Source organism: Hyla sarda, chromosome 1 (genome assembly GCF_029499605.1).
Source record: "Hyla sarda isolate aHylSar1 chromosome 1, aHylSar1.hap1, whole genome shotgun sequence".
Classification (NCBI taxonomy): Eukaryota; Metazoa; Chordata; class Amphibia; order Anura; family Hylidae; genus Hyla; species Hyla sarda.
The window spans coordinates 165,066,970-165,084,820 of NC_079189.1; positions in this window are offsets into that span (position 1 = coordinate 165,066,970).

Genomic DNA, 17,851 nt, shown 5'->3' on the forward strand with positions numbered 1-17,851 from the left:
GTGGTATGCTCATTCTTATATAAGAAGGGGCTCAAGTTCCGCCTACAGTACCCGGCGATACTTCATGTGCAGACAGCTGACGGCATTGCTCAAAGCTTTCATCATCCCAATGATGCTGCTGCATTTTTTCACCTTACCTCTGACCCTCAAAAGCAGCTGGAAGCCGTCTCTCAACTCATTAATCCTGTGGCTGTGGCATCTTTCATCAGCCCTGAGAAGAAACGGAGCAAGAGGCAACCACACTCCCTTCCGCCTAGAACCTACCCCTTCCAGTGGTCACAAGTGACTGTTCCTGATTGCGCCCCTGCTGTCCCACCTGCTTTGGGCCCACATCTTGATACAGGCTGTGCTCCGGCCTCACCAACTTGAACACATAACCTGGTTATGCTGCACGTAGCACTAAGCTACTTTCTACAGTGTCCTGAGGACTCTCCTACTGTATAGGCACCGGGTCCTTGATGGCCTTTTTTTTGAGAGGACGTATGTTTATGTTGATGTGATAGATCCCCGCTTTCACCATACGTGCCTTTCTTCTATGTTACTATAGTGGCTCTTACATAATCTTCCTTGTCCATTCTCGGATGCGACTATCCAGGTAAAGATATCAATATTATTTTAATTTATGAGGATAGTTTCATGGAATGTTAAGGGATTTCGCTCCCCCCAGAAGCGTATGATGATTCTTAGGCATCTCCATAAGCTGAAAGCAGATGTTGCCTTACTACAGGAGACACTACAGGAGTCTGATTTCTTTAGACTGAAAAAACTATGGGTCGGTACTGTCCTAGGTTCGGCCTCAAACAATCGTAGGGCTGGTGTGCTTACACTGATTAGCAAACATTTCAACCATAAGGTTCTGCAATCATTGACGGACTCAAAAGGTAGACTACATCATTTGATTATAGACTCCCCTAACGGAACCTATAGTATATACAATGTCTATGGGCCCAATGACGCAAATGAAATGTTCTTTGCTTCCTTGGAGTCCAGGATCCTGGTAGATTCTGTACCTGCGAAGATAGTTGGAGGTGATTTCAACTCTGATAAATTATCTAGAGGATAGATCCCTTGTCACAGATAGGACAGAGTGAAGGCGTGATCAGGTTCTAAAACCTATTATGGAACATACATCTTTACTAGATTCTTGGAGGGTCCATAATCCGGCAGAGAGACAGTTTTCTTTTTTCTCTCATGCACAGGACACCTGGTCGTGCATTGATTCGGTGTTGATCCACTCTTCTATGGGGTCTCGAGTCTTAGATACGCGCATAGAAAATATGGTTATCCCGGATCATGCTCCTATCATGCTTCATCTAGCCGACCGCCACCCACATGGCACTGATATCATCTGGAGGTTTCCAGCTGCTTTGTAGAAGGATGACTCTTTTGCAGAGTTACTGAAAGGTTGGTGGTTGGAATACGTGATGCATAATGGAGCACACTCTCAGAATACGGTTTAATTCTGGGACACCGAGAAAGCGGTTTTACGAGGTCATATTATATCTTATGTAGCTGGGAAGAAGAAAGAATTAACTATTAAATATGCTAATGCGAGTGGTTCCCTGCAAAAAGCATATACAGCTTTTTTATTGGACCCCTCTCCTTTGCACAAACAAATCTGGATTGCGGCTAAGGGTGACTTTGACAGCTGGCTGGCAGAAAAGAGAAAATTATTATCATATGCAATTTCAAGCTCTTTTACACAAGTTTGGTAATAAATCAGGGCGCCTCCTGACTTCTCTGGCTAAAGGTCAAAACCCACCTGCTTCCATATTATCACTTAAAACCTCTCAGGACACCATTCTTACTGATCCTAAACGCATTTCGGAATATATGGGTAAATACTATGCTGACTTCTATTCTACTACATCCTCCCACTTTCAACCTTTAGATACTATCCTTAGCAAGGTTACCCTACCGACTGTAAGTGAGGAACAGTTGGCATACCTTAATGCTCTCATTTCCCCGGAATTGGTTTTACAGACCATTAAACATCTCAAAAATTTGAAATCTCCTGGCCCGGATGGCCTGATCGGGGAGTTTTACAAACTTCTCCAGGAACAAGTCCATACAACACTCGCTGATTTATTTAACCAAATTTTACATGGGCGAGCTTCCTGGGAATCGGCTTCCATGTCTTATGTTAGACTTATACCTAAACCAAATAAGGATCCACTAGACCCTGGCTCGTATAGGCCTATATCCCTTATCAATGTAGATTCGAAGATTCTTTCTAGCATTATGGCAGATAGGTTAGGGGCCCTTATGCCTTTCCTTATTTCCCCAGCTCTGCCAGGCTTTGTGAAACAAAGAGCTGCTGTTACAAATATACGTACAGTCTTAGCTGTTTTGGATACAGTCCGACACTCTTGGTTGCCCTTCGTTGCTCAAGCTAGATGCCGAAAAGACATTTGATAACGTCAGCTGGGAGTGGTTGGATGCGGTGTTGGACGCTATGCAAATCAGGGAATCCTTCCGAACCCTGTTACACTCCATTTATCGCTCTCCTAAATCCAGAATACACTTACCAGGTTTTCTATCTCCCATTTTCCCTATATATAAAGGCACCCATCAGGGATGCCCGTTGTCCCCCCTTTTATTTAATATAGCATTAGAACCTTTGACGAGATACCTGACTACATCCACGCTGTTTAGGGGCATCAAGGTTGGGACTGCAGTGGTCAAAGCTTCTCTATATGCAGATGATGTAATCCTCTATATGCAGGATCTCGTAAGAGATGTACCTGGAGTTCAGGATGCCTTGGAGAAGTTTGGATCTTACTCAGGTTACAAGATAAATGCACATAAGTCCTCCCTTTTACTATTGAAACGACCACTTCCCAATTACTCCCGACACATACTCTCCTTGGGGCTTCCAGTTGATCCCCGACACATCACATATTTGGGAATTAATATTGGAAAACAGCCCCACTCACTATACACCCTAAACTACCCACCGTTGCTCCATAGGATTCAAATGGAATTATATAAATGGCATAGTCTCCCTATATCGCTCCTAGGAAGGTGTCACCTGATTAAAATGTGTAGCTTTGCAAAATTATTGTACCCTCTCCAAACTATACCACTGCTGCTAAAGCATTCCGATGTTAACCTGTTAACTTCCACGTTCACAAAATTCATCTGGGCTGGGAAGAAACAGCAGATAGCTTTGCGGAAATTAATGCTTTTTCCTGCTGCGGGTGGAGTAAATTTCCCAGACATCAGATCTTATAATCTAGCATGTTTACTAAGACATATTATGGACTGGTACCACAACTCGTCCTTTTACTCCAACCTACACTTGGAAACAGCATTCACTACACCATGGCATCCTTTTGCGTTACTTCATTGCCCGTTTTCGTCTCTGCCGCCAGCTGTCAGGCGCTACCTAGTGTTTAAAGACACGTGGGCCACATGGAGGGAGCTGAGAAGACAAATTACATTACCTTTTCTGTGCTCAAAACACTTATCCTTATGGGCTACACCTGACTTTACAGCTGGTCAGGAAAGTTATTTATTTACCTTGTGGTGTCAGAGTGGAGTCAATTATGTGGGTGATCTCATCCATCCTACTGAGAAGAGATGGCACACGTTTCAGGAATTGACCGAACGATATGCCATTCCTACCTCACATTTTCTCCAATATAACCAGATTAGCTCCTTCTGTAGGTCTAAACTTAGAGACCCTACCAAGGAAGCAGACCCTACTGAATTTGATTCCATTCTCACTTCCACAACGGATAGATCCATCTCCGTGTTATATCATAAACTACACAAATGGTACATCCCCCCTCCTACAAAAGCCATAGGATCGAAATGGGCAACCATTCTAAAAGATGCTGATGCCCCTGATCATATTTTGGTAGGATGGTCGGATTTTAGGAAGCATGTAACTAATGAGAAATGGAGAGATTCCCAACTTAAACTCATACATTCTGCTATATATGCATTCACTTTGCCACCTTCTATAAGTAACCCATCTAGGATTGATTATTGCCCGAAATGCTAATTACCACATGCTGATCTGTATCACTGAATATGGCTATGTCCGCAAGTTCAGGCCTATTGAGGACTAAGATCGAATTTCCTTATACCGCTGCAGGTGGCCGATGCAAATTTACCTATAGGCCCCTATGAAGCCCTTTTTCATATTACGGTAAAAAGGTTAAATGAAAGTTACACTTGTCGCCTTTGTCGCCTGTTACGCATACGGTCATATTTCTTGCTAAATTAAATTAACTGCGTGAATGGCTTTTGCCCTCAGTCCCTACTATTGCTCATTTAGTGGAAGCATTGAAACACCTTTTTGATTTGGAGAGGAGGGAGGCTCTACGTCATAAAGAACGAGAGGCAAAAAAATTGTTTAGAAAATGGCACTTATTTCTGACTAAAAGTTATACTGCCTCTGAAATTATACCTATAGTTCGCCCCTTTGCATCTACTCAATGGTATACTATGGCGGCTATGGCTGGATCTCTGGGGGCGTTAAAAATTCCTTGAGGCTCTATAAATCCCCATTACTAAGTATTTTCTGTCCCTTGTTGCCTTAGGCACCGATTCTGGATATACTGTTGAAGGTAGTGGGCGGTTAGGTACTGGATGGCGGCTGCTTGTCTGTCCTACCTGTTTGTATGGATTGTTTGTCGCGTGTGTCACCCCCTGTATGTCCTTTAATATTCTAGAATTTATATTTCTGGGAATTTTTGTTTTTGAGCTACTACAATTCTTCTGTTGTTTTTTCTCTATTTACCATCTCCCATTTTATGTCTCTGATATTCCTAAACCAAAAGAAGCAAACTAGAGTACATACCGAACATCACATATAACCATGATTGATCTGATTTCACCTAGTAGAATTGAGCAACGCCTACATATTTACTTATTTCACGACTGTGCTCTACATATATAGAAAATGGGAAAAGTCTTACTTATCATTCTCTATGCTTCTGTTTTGGAGGACCTGCGGGCCCTCTTTTTGTATTCTCATACTGGTTACACTCTTGACTGGTACTGCATTTTTGGCAATCTTTTATACTTACTACTTGAGAAAATAAAAATTGTTATTTAAAAAAAAAAAGTATGGGGCAACACCAGCATGTTAGTGTAAAAATTATTTTTTTTTTTTTTACACTAACAGGCTGGTGTAGCCCCCAACTTTTTCTTTTCATAAGGGGTAAAAGGAGAAAAAGCCCCCCAAAATTTGTAGTGCAATTTCTCCCGAGTACGGAAATACCCCATATGTGGCCCTAAATTGTTTCCTTGAAATACAACAGGGCTCTGAAGTGAGTGTCATGTGCATTTGAGGACTGAATTAGGAATTGCATAGGGGTATTCTACACCAGTGATTCCCAGACAGGGTGCCTCCAGCTGTTGCTAAATTCCCAGCATGCCTGGACAGTCAGTGGCTGTCCGGAAATGCTGGGAGTTGTTGTTTTGCAACAGCTGGAGGCTCCGTTTTGGAAACACTGCCGCACGATATGTTTTTCATTTTTATTGGGGGGACAGTGTAAGGGGGTGTATATGTAGTGTTTTACCCTTTATTATGTGTTAGTGTAGTGTAGTGTTGTGTTTTTAGGGTACATTCGCACTGGCGGGTTACAGTGAGTTTCCCGCTAGGAGTTTGCGCTGCGGCAAAAAATTTGCCGCAGCCCAAACTTGAAGCAGGAAACTTACTGTAAACCTATCCATGTGAATGTACCCTGTACGTTCACATGGGGGGGGGGGGCAAACCTCCAGCTGTTTCAAAACTACAACTCCCAGCATGTATTGACTGAGGAGTTGTACTTTTGCAACAGCTGGAGGCACACTGGTTGGAAAACCTTCAGTTAGGTTCTGTAACCTAACTCAGTATTTTCCAACCAGTGTGCCTCCAGCTGTTGCAAAACTACAACTCCCAGCATGTACTGACAGACCGTGCATGCTGGGAGTTGTACTTTTGCAACAGCTGGAGGCATACTGTTTTGAAAACCTTCAGTTAGGTTCTGTTACCTAACTCAGTATTTTCCAAACAGTGTGCCTCCAGCTGTTGCAAAACTACAACTCCCGGCATGTACTGATCGCTGAGGGGCATGCTGGGAGATGCAGTTATGCAATAGCTGGAGGTACTCAACTACAACTCCCAGCATGCCGAGACAGCTGTTTGCTGTTTAAGCATGCTGGGATTTGCAGTTTTGCAACATCTGGAGGGCTACAATTTATAGACCACTGCCCAGTGATCTCCAAACTGTGACCCTCCAGATGTTGCAAAACTACAAATCCCAGCATGCCCAGACAGCAAAGAGCTGTTTGGGCATGCTAGGAGTTGTAGTTTTGCAAGATCTGGAGGGATACAGTTTAGAGACCACTGTATAGTGGTCTCAAACTACAGTCCTCCAACTGTTGCAAAACTACATATTCCAGCATGCCCAAACAGCAAACAGCTGTCTGGGCATACTGGGAGTTGTAGTTTTGCAACATCTGTAGGGCTACAGGTTAGAGACCACTGTATAATAGTCTCAGACTGTAGCCCCCCAAATGCTGCTAGGCAACTTACCGGCTTCCGTAGGATCCAGGGAGCCGTCCTCTACTGCCCTCTACGTCCTCTACATCATCGCCGCCCGCCGATCACCGTCGCTCCATTGCCTCCGGACGGGTAAGTGGACATCGGCGCATGGTCCTCTTTGTTTTCCCCGTTCTGCCCCGTCTATTGTGGGTGAGCAGAAAGGGGAAAACAAAAGTAAACCCCCCCCGCCCACCGATCTGCTATTGGTGGTCGCGTCTAGACCAGCAAGAGCAGGGATAGGAGGGGTGGAACCTCTGCCACCTCACTCCTATCCCCTTCAGGGGGATTGTGGGTGTCTTAGACAGCTGCGATCCTCTTTGTATTCCAGGTCACCGGGTCACCATAGACCCGGAATGACCTGGAATTGGCGCAAATCGCAAGTGTGAATTCACTTGCGATTTGCACCGATCACCGACATGGGGGGGGGTTGATGACCCCCCTAGGCATTTGCGCGGGGTGCCTGCTGATTGATATCGGCAGTCACCCCGATCCGGTCCCCACCTGGCGCGCGACGGGGACCGAAATTCCCAAGGGCATATGGATACGCCCTTCGTCCTTAAGTACCAGGAACGCAAGGGCATATGCATACGCCCTTCGTCCCCAACAGGTTAAGAACCCAGCCCATTTTCACCTTAAGGACTCGTCCATTTTTTGCAAATCTGACCACTGTCACTTTAAGCATTAATAACTCTGGGATGCTTTTACTTTTCATTCTGATTCTGAGATTGTTTTTTCGTGATATATTCTACTTTATGTTAGTGGTAACATTTTGTCGATGCTTCAAAAAATTCCAAAATTTGATAAAAAATTTGAAAAATTTGCATTTTTTTTTACTTGAAGACTCTCTGCTTATAAAGAAAATGGACACCCCAAATAAATTATATATTGATTCACATATACAATATGTCTACTTTATGTTTGCATCATAAAGGTGACATGAGGGCTTCAAAGTTCAGCAGCAATTTTCCAATTTTTCACAAAATGTTGATGTGGATTTCAGTTTTGATGTGGATTTGAAGGGCCTTCATATTAGAAATACCCCACAAATGATGCCATTATAAAAACTGCACACCTCAAAGTATTCAAAATGACATTCAGTAAGTGTGTATACCCTTTAGGTGTTTCACAGGAATAACAGTGAAGGAGAAAATTCTAAATCTTCATTTTTTAAACTCGCATGTTCTTGTAGACCCAGTTTTAGAATTTTTACAAGGGGTAATAGGAGAAAAAGCCCTCCAAAATTTGTAACCCAATTTCTCCCGAGTAAGGAAATACCTCGTGTGTATGTAAAGTGTTTGGCGAGCGCAGTAGAGGGCTCAGAAGGGAAGGAGCGACAATGGGATTTTGGAGAGTGAATTTTGCTGAAATGGTTTTTGGGAGGCATGTCACATTTAGGAAGCCCCTATGGAGCCAGAACCCTATAGCATACTATTTTGGAAACTAAATCCATAAAGGCATGTATCAAGGGGTCTAGTGAGCCTTAACACCCCACAGGTTTTGGATGACTTTTCATTAAAGTCGGAGGTGTAAATGAAAACAGTTTTTTTTCCCCATAATTACCATTTTTACAAAGGGTAATGGGAGAAAATGGCCACCAAAATTTGTAACCCCATCTCTTCTGAGCATGGAAATACAAGTCACATTTGGCTTTTGGAAAGCAAATTTTGCTGAAATGGTTTTTGGGGGGCATGTCGCATTTAGGAAGCCACTATGGTGTCAGACCAGCAAGAAAAAAACATGGCATACTATTTTGGAAACCACAACCCTCAAGGAACGTGACAAGGAGTACAGTGAGCCTTAACACCTCACAGGTGTTTGATGACTTTTTGTTAAAGTTGGATGTGTAAATGAAAAAAATAATTTCCCCCCCCAAATTTAACATTTTTACAAGAAAATTACCCACCCAAATATGTAACCCCATTTCTTCTGAGTATGGAAATACCCCATGCGTGGACTTCAAGTGCTCTGCTGGCACACTACAATGCTCAGCAGAGGAGGAGCTCTATTGAGCTTTTGGAGAGATAATTTGTTTGGAATGGAAGTCAGGGCCCATGTGCATTTATAAAGCCCCCCCCCGTGGTGTCAGAACAGTGGACCCCCCACATGTGACCCCCATTTTGGAAACTATACCCCTCACAGAATTTAATAAAGGGTGCAGTGAGTACCCTTATTACATTACATGAGGGGTGTAGTTTCCAAAATGGGGTCATATGTGTGGGGGGGTCCATTGTTCTGGCACTATGGGGCTTTGTCAGTGGCGTTGCGACCCGGGTGACACTTAATGGGGTGACACCAAGACGCTCCGCAGCACCCCCCCCCCAGCTACACCGACACCCCCCGTCTGTACCCGAGCGGCAGCACCCCCCGCCTTCACCTGCGCTGTGCGCCCGTCCGTCAGCTGCCCCCCCGGCCTTCATCGCCGCTGTGCGCCCGTCCGTCAGCTGCCCCCCCCGGCCTTCATCGCCGCTGTGCGTCCATCCGTCAGCACCACCGCATGGGACGTCAGTGACGTCACTTGCAGGGAGCAAGGAGAGAAGGAGCGCTGCGCTGGATGGGTGAGTGTGTGTGTCTGTCTCTCTGTCTGTGTTTGACTGTCTGTGTGTAACTCTGTGTGTGTGTATGTATGTGACTGTGTGTGACTCTGTGTGTGTGTGTGTGTATGTGACTGTGTGTGAGTGTCTGTGTGTGTGTTGCAGGGGGACCCAGGAGCGCTACACCCCTGCCCACAATCATTTCTTGTATTGGAATTATGTAGGAGGCCTTCTGGTGTGCCAAATATGCCTAATTTTCTGTGTGTGTGTGTGACTCTGTGTGTGTGTGACTCTCTGTGTGTGTGTGACTGTGTGACTGTGTGTGTGACTGTGACTCTGTGTGTGTGTCTGTCTGTGAGTGTGTGTCTCTCTGACTGTGTGTGTGTTTGTGTGTGTGTGTCTGTCTGTGTTGTATGTGTTTTTTTTTGTGGGGGGGGGGGGGGGGAGTAAACAGCGATCTAATGTGGGAAGACTTTGACCCATTGTGGGGAACCTGCAAGGGAACCTGCGGTCTAATGTGGGGTAACTACTACCAAATGTGCGGAGTCTATGCTACCTAATGTGGGGATTCTATGCTACCTAATGTGGGGAAACTGCTACCTAATGTGGGAAATCTGTGCTACCAAATGTGGGGAGTCTATGCTACCTAATGTGGGGAATCTGTGCTACTGAATGTGGGGAATCTATGCTACCTAATGTGGGGAAACTGCTACCTAATGTGGGGACTAGGTGCTTCCTAATGTGGGGAAATTGCTATCTAATGTGGGGGAACACGTACCAAATGTGGGGAATCTATGCTGCCTAATGTGGGGAAAATATGCTACCTAATGTGGGGGAACTGCTGCCTACCTAAAGTGGGGGAACTGCTGCCTACCTAATGCTCCCCCCCTGGCAGTAGCACCCTCATCATCCACCAGCAACAAGCAGTAGCACCTCCATCAGCAGATCCTGATGGTGGACGATGGCGGTGCTCCTGCCAGGAGGATGATCCTGCGGATGGATGATGGGGGTAATACTGCCAGGGGGGATGGCCAGTTGCACCCTCATCATCCTCCAGCAACACCCCCCAGTAGTAGCACCCCCATCATCCACTAGCAACACCACCAAACCCCCCCTCCCGTGGTAATAGCATCAGCTAACGGATGTTGAGGGGTGTTACTGCGGTTGTGGTATTATATTCAGAGGGTGCACTGTATGGCAACGTTATATTCAGAGGGTGCAGTTTGTGGTAGTATTATATTCAGAGGGTACAGTGGGTGGTAGTATTATATTCAGGGGTACAGTGTGTGGCGGTATTATATTCAGGGGTACAGTATGTGGTAGATTTATATTCAGAGGGTACAGTATGTGATGGTATTATATTCAGAATGTACAGTGTGTGGTGGTATTATATTCAGAGGGTACAGTGTGTGGCGGTATTATATTCAGGGGTACAGTATGTGGCAGATTTATATTCAGAGTGTACAGTATGTGTTGGTATTATATTCAGAATGTAAAGTGTGTGGTAGTATTATATTCAGTGGGTATGGTGTATGGAAGGTTTATAATCAAAGAGTATAGTGTATAGTAGTATTATATTTAGAGGATACAGTGTCTGGCAGGTTTATAATAATACTTGTTTTCATATAGAGGATGAGAATGCGCTGACATAGTGAGGAGACGTCTGGGCGTCACATTCTGCAGACAGAAGTATTAGCTGGACCAATCGGTATGTACCATCTGAATTAGATAAGGAAAGACTATAGAGAAGACGTCACCTGTAGTCACTGATATCATTGTGTATTCTCCTCACAATAGAGAAGACATCACCTGTAGTCACTGATATCATTGTGTATTCTCCTCACTATAGAGAAGATGTCACCTGTAATCACTGATACCATTGTGTATTCTCCTCACTATAGAGAAGACGTCACCTGTAGTCACTGATATCATTGTGTATTCTCCTCACTATAGAGAAGACGTCACCTGTAGTCACTGATATCATTGTACATTCTCCTCTCTATGTCCTATCAGAGCTATAGTCACTTGTAAGTTCTACAGTTATGGTGAGTGAAACTACAACTCCCAGCCTAACCTCACCACTGCTCAAAGGGGTACTCTACTGGAAAACATTTTTTTTTATCAATTGGTGCTACAAAGTTAAACAGATTTGTAAATTACTTCTATTTAAAAATCTTAATCCTTCCAGTACTTATTAGCTGCTGTATAAGTTATTCACAGGAAGTTCTTTTATTTTTTAATTTATTTTCTGTCTGACCACAGTGCTCTGTGCTGACACCTTTGTCCATGTCAAGAACTGTCCATAGTAGGAGCAAATCCCCATAGCAAACCTATCCTGCTCTGGACAGTTCCTGACATATAGAGATAGAGGTGTCAGCAAATAGCACTGTGGTCAGACTGGAAAGAACTACACAACTTCCTGTGGAGCATACAGCAGCTGATAAGTACTGTAAGGATTAAGATTTTAAATAGAAGTAATTTAAAAATCTGTTTAACTTTCTGGCACCAGTTGATATAAAAGTAAATATATTCCAGTGGAGTACCCCTTTAAGTAATTCTGGGAGCTGCATATTTAAATGGTGAAAACATCTTTAACACTTTCCTATTCTGTGGCAACTGGTATATCTGATTATTATACTGGAATTTCTCACAATGCGCTACAACAGTGGTGTCTGTCACAACAGGCTAAAAACTTACTGAGGGGGGGGGAGGTATGGGGTGACACCATTTTCTACCGCACCGAGTGACACCAACCCTAGCAACGCCACTGGGCTTTGTCAACACATGTGGCCTTCAATTCCGGACAAATTTTCTCTTCAAAAGCCCAATGGCGCTCCTTCTCTTCTGAGCATTGTAGTGCGCCCACAGAGCAGTTTACATCTAAATGTATGTTCTTACTTAATGAAAATTCTTCAAACACTTGTGGGGTGTGAAGGCTCAGTATACCTCTTGTTACATTCCGTGAGGGGTGTAGTTTCCAAAATGGGGTCACTTGTGTTTTTTCTTTTTTGCATTTATGTCAGAACCGCTGTAAATCAGCCACCCCTTAGCAAATCACCAATTTAGGCCTCAATTGTGCGTCCGCAGATAATTTTACGCCCACATATGGGGTATTTCCGTACTCGGGAGAAATTGCATTACAAATTTTGGGGGTCTTTTTTTCCTTTTACTGTTTGTGAAAATAAAAAGTATAAAAATATTTTTTCCCCCCACTAACAGGCTGGGGTAGCCCCCAACTTTTCCTTTTCATAAGTGGTAAAAGGAGAAAAAGCCCCCAGAAATTTGTAAGGGAATTTTTCCCGAGTACGGAAATACCCCATATGTGGCCCTAAACTGTTTCCTTGAAATACGACACGGCTCAGAAGTAAGAGAGCGCCATGCACATTTGAGGACTAGATTAGGTATTGCATAGGGGTGGACATAGGGGTATTCTACGCCGGTGATTCCCAAACAGGGTGCCTCCAGCTGTTGCAATACTCCCAAGCATGCCTGGACAGTTAGTGGCTGTCCAGAAATGCTGGGAGTTTTTGTTTGCAACACTGCCGTATGAAACGTTGTTAATTTTTATTGGGGGGGGGGGGCAGTGTAAGGGGGTGCATATGAAGTGTTTTACCCTTTATTATGTATTAGTGTAGTGTAGTGTTTTTAGGGTGCATTCGCACAGGGGGGTTATGGTTAGTTTCGCGAAAAATTTGCCGCAGCTCAAACTTGAAGCAGGAAACTCCCTGTAAACCCGCCCATGTGAATGTACCCTGTTCTGTTACCTAACTCAGTATTTTCCAACCAGTGTGCCTCCAGCTGTTGCAAAACTACAACTGCCAGCATCTACTGATAGCCGAAGTGCATGCTGGGAGATGTAGTTATGCAACAGCTGAAGGTACGCAACTACAACTCCCTGCATGCCGAGACAGCTGTTTGGGCATGTTGGGATTTGCAGTTTTGCAACATCTGGAGGGCTACAGTTTAGAGACCACTGCACAGTGATCTCAAAACTGTGGCCCTCCAGATGTTGCAAAACTACAAATCCCAGCATTCCCAGACAGCAAACTGCTGTGTGAGAATGCTAGGAGTGGTAGTTTTGCAAGATCTAGAGGGCAACAGTTTAGAGACCACTGCACAGTGATCTCCAAATTGAAGCCCTCCAGCTTTTGCAAAACTGCAAATCCAAGCATGCCCACACAGAAAACAGCAAACAGTTGTAGTTTGGCAATATCTGGAGGGCTACAGTTTAGAGACCACTGTATTGCGGTCTCCAAATTGTAGCCCTCCAGATGTTGCTAGGCAACTCATCGGCTTCCATGGGATCCAGGGTGCTGCATCGCCGTCCTCTGCTGCCGCCGCCGATGGTAAGTGGACCTACGGTGCAGCTCACCGTCGATTCCCCCGCTCTGTCCGGACTACAGTTGGTTGGCAGAACGGGGGAACCGAAGGTTAACCCCCCTGCCCCCGATCTGCTATTGGTTGTGGCAACTGAATGACCAATAGCAGGGATAGGAGGGCTGGTACCCCTGCCACCACACTCATATCCCTTCAGAGAGATTGGACAACCCCGATCCCACTTATTTTTCAGGTCACCGGGTCACCGGAGACCCGTATGAACTGGAATTGTGCAAATCTCCGGTGAATTCATTCATTTGCGGTGATTGCCGACATGGGGTTCCTGCTGATAGATATCTGCAGTCACCCCGGTCCGATCCCTGTCCGGCGCGTGGTGGGACTGAGACCTGACTCACTAGTCAGCTGATGACAGGGAGACGGTCTGCTTCAATGGGTGGAGGGATCGCTTGGTGGGAGAGAGTTCAATCTGCAACTAATGCTACAGCTGTAGGCACCCTGATTGAAAACCACAGGTCTTTTGAATGGATGCAGCTAATTTATGATTCAATGGGTGGGGTGGCTGGTGTGTGGGAGGGAGGAAAATGGAATTTTGGGATTTGTAGTAAAAAAAAGAAATGTCAAACAGGAAATACCAGTTCACAAAAAGCTAGCCACAGTATTATGATAATCTCACAACATTGCCCTTTAGCCCCAAGACAAGCGCAGATCCTTTCTAACCATGTCCATTACTGTCTGTCAGGTACATACTAAAATCACCTTATGGTGGATAACCCCTTTAAGGGCAGACAAAGTAGGAAGAAGAAAAAAAAGAGCCATTAACATCCGTTTGCAACAGAGCCTCAAACACCATGTGAAAGAACCCTAACAGGGGGTTTAGAGCTTTTAGGCAGTGTTATAAACCTGTTTAGGGGCTTATTTCATTCCCAGTTCGAGTTGAACCGAGCTGAACCGAACTCTCGATTTCTGAAAAGTTCAGCGTGTCCGGCGAACCTAGATTTTTATAGTTGACTGTGCTACAGAGGCTTTAAAATTGGTGTAGTTCATAATATATTGTCTGTACCTGTGTTTGATGGCTGGTCGTGCAATTATTATGTGATGTGATCTTTACCCCACTGTATATTTTTAACAGAATACAAAATTAATGTTGTCTCTGGTTTTCTCAGGTTGCAGTGCTGCCTGAGACATTACATCACTACTCAGGTGTTGAAAGGGAGCCTATCTGCTTTAATGGGTGGAGTGACCTCTTAGTAGGAAGGAGATCCTTCTCCACAAGGATGCCTGCAATTGTCGTTTTATGAACAGCACACACAGCTCAACTGTGCTGCAAAGGGTGGGGTGACTAATGTGTGGGAGGGAGAAAAGTGACCTTACACTTACGGAGGTCCCTCACCTGCCTCCACCACTCTCCAGAGGTCTTCTGCTATGATCTGCCTTCCAGCAGACCAGAGCAGAAGATTGCCGCTAATATTGATCAGTTTTATGCCTATGCATAGCAATGAACGGTATTAGCAATCTAATGATTGCTATAGATAGTCCCCTAAAGGAGTTAAAAATAAAAATAAAAAAAGGTTAAAAAAAATGTAAAAAGCCCTCCCCTAATAACAATTTTAATCACCCATTTGTTCCCATGTTACTCAAAAAAGAGTAAAAAAAAATAATAATAATAATAATAAACATACCGTATTAATTGGGGTATACCACACACAGGCCTATAGCACGCACCCTCATTTTACCAAGGATATTTGGGTAAAAAAAGTTTTTTACCCAAATATCCTTGGTAAAATGAGGGTGTGTGTGTGCATGCTTATACCCCGATACACCCCCAGGAAAGGTAGGGGGAGAGAGGCCGTCGCTGCCCGCCAGGTAGACAGGGGTAGAGAAGGGGCAGCAGCACCCATTGCCGGCGCCGCTGCCCCATTGCCTCCCCCATCCCCGGGTGCATAATTACCTGTTGCCGGGGTCGGGTCCGCGCTGCTTCAGGCCTCCGGTGTGCGTCCCATGCGTCGCTGCTATACACTGCACGGCGCAGCGCAATGACGAGTGACGTCATTGTGCCACGCCGTGCAGCGCATAGCAATGACGCAGGGGACGCACACCGGAGGCTTGAAGCAGCGAGGACCCGACCCCGGCAACAGGTGATTATGCAACCAGGGATGGGGGAGGCAACGGGGCAGCTGCGCCGGCAATCGGTGCCGCTGCCCCTTCTCTCCCCCTGTCTGTCGGCGCCACTGCCCCATTGCCGGCACCGCTTCTCTCCCCCTGGCTATCGGCTCTGGCAATGGGGCGCCGGCACCAATAGTCAGGGGGAGAGAACGGGCAGCGGCGGCGATAGCCAGGGGCAGAGAAGCCGACAGCGCTGGCGGTCTCTGCACCTGCAAAGCCGCAGCAGTTCATTGATTTAAAGTGCCCGCTTTAAATCATTGAACTGCAGCGGCTTATCGGCGTATAACACGCAGGTAGACTTTAGGCTAAAAACTTTAGCCTAGAAAGTTTGTGTTATACGCCGATAAATATGGTATTTGGTATCGCTACATGCGTAAATGTCTATCAAAATATAATGTTCATGAATCCGTACAGTGAACGGCGTAATGTAAATGTAAAAAGAAAAAGTCCAAAATTGCTGCTTTTGGGTCACATCACATTCCCCCCAAAAATGTATAAAAAGGGATTAAAAAGTCATATATACACAAGTATACAAAAGTATACAAAAGTGGTACTAAAAAATCAGCCCTCATACAGCCCTGTATACATAAAAATGGAAAAAATAGAGGTGGTCATAATAGGACGATATTAAACATACTTATTTTGCAAAAATGTTTGCGATTTTTTAAAAGCAATACAGTAATAAAAAAAAAAGCATATATACATGGGTATCATTTTTATCGTATCGTAAAGGTCAATTTTACTGTATAGTATAAAGCATGAAAATGAAACCCTCCAAAATTTGCATAATTGCGGATTTAGATTACATTTCCTTACACCGAACATTTTATGGTAAAATGAGGGATGTCACTGATAATTGTAATTGATAACTGTAAGAGCCCACAATGCACATGATTATAAAAAGCAAACTAGTTGGGAGAACCAGCAATACCCATGGGTGAGCATTAAAGGGGTGTCCTGAGGAAATTGCTAGGCGATGGAAAGTGTGGGGTCTTCTTGTGGCCCCGTTCCTGCTCACCCATGTGTATTGCTGGTTCTTCAGACTGGTTTGCTTTATATCATCATGTGCATTGTGGGCTCTTACAATTATCATTATTTTGTTGGGTTTAGTAATGTATATATCCATTATCATGTGAATAACAATATTGCCTTCAATATTTAGTCTTTATGTTCTCTTAAAATATACATTTTTTGCAAACATTAGTCACAATACTGTAGGAATTGGGCAGCACTATTACCTTTGTATGAGAACATGCTGGTGGTCTATTTATAGCATAGTAATAGGAGCACCTCTATATTTATCATTATTCATCTAGCAGGACCGGGTCACTACCTTAGGAGGTGGGGTCCATGACCCTGCTCCGTGGTTGTGTTGTGTCTCTTAGTGAGATTTTTAATTGGTTTTAACTGTCCCTTTGTATGGGACTTATTGTTAATATTTTGATATTAAATAAAGCAATTTTGTAATTCTATATGTATTTGGTGGTGTGCACTTTATATTCAGTGATTGTTTATCTTGGATGTGGTATGTACATATTTTTTTCACTGAAAGGAGCACCCCGATGTTATGTTATATAGTGGTTGAGCCCCCCCTTATCTTTTCTATGTGAACATACACACATACATCCATACATATATCTATCATCTATCTATCTATCATCATACGTACATACATCTATCACACATACACATATTCATCACATGTATACACATCCGTTACACATACACACATCCATCACACATCCACACATCATACATACACACATCCATCATACATGCACACATCATACATACATCCACACATAATACATACATACATCACATGCACACATCATACATACATCCACACATAATACATACATACATCACACATACACACATCTATCCCACATACACACATCATACATACATACATACATACATACATCTATCATATACACATCTATCACACATAAATACACACATTCATCAAATATACATATCCCCCCATCCATCCTCTTACCCTAACCGAGATCAGCCCAGCGGCCCACCACTCACCAGGGTTGCAGTGGGGTCCAGTACAGTGAGATAGGGCAGAGACACTTGCACTTTAAGAGCAGCAGTTCTTCGTGAGCAAGCATGTCCCTCACGTCAAGGTTGTATCCCTTCCCTGGCTTCTCCACTCAGAAAAGGAGGAAAACCCAGAGACTCACTCGCCATCACCAAGAGCTGCAGCCTGCCACACACATTGAGCACCTAGCCTCCTCTACAAAAGGAGAAGGAGCATGCAGGGTTGGGG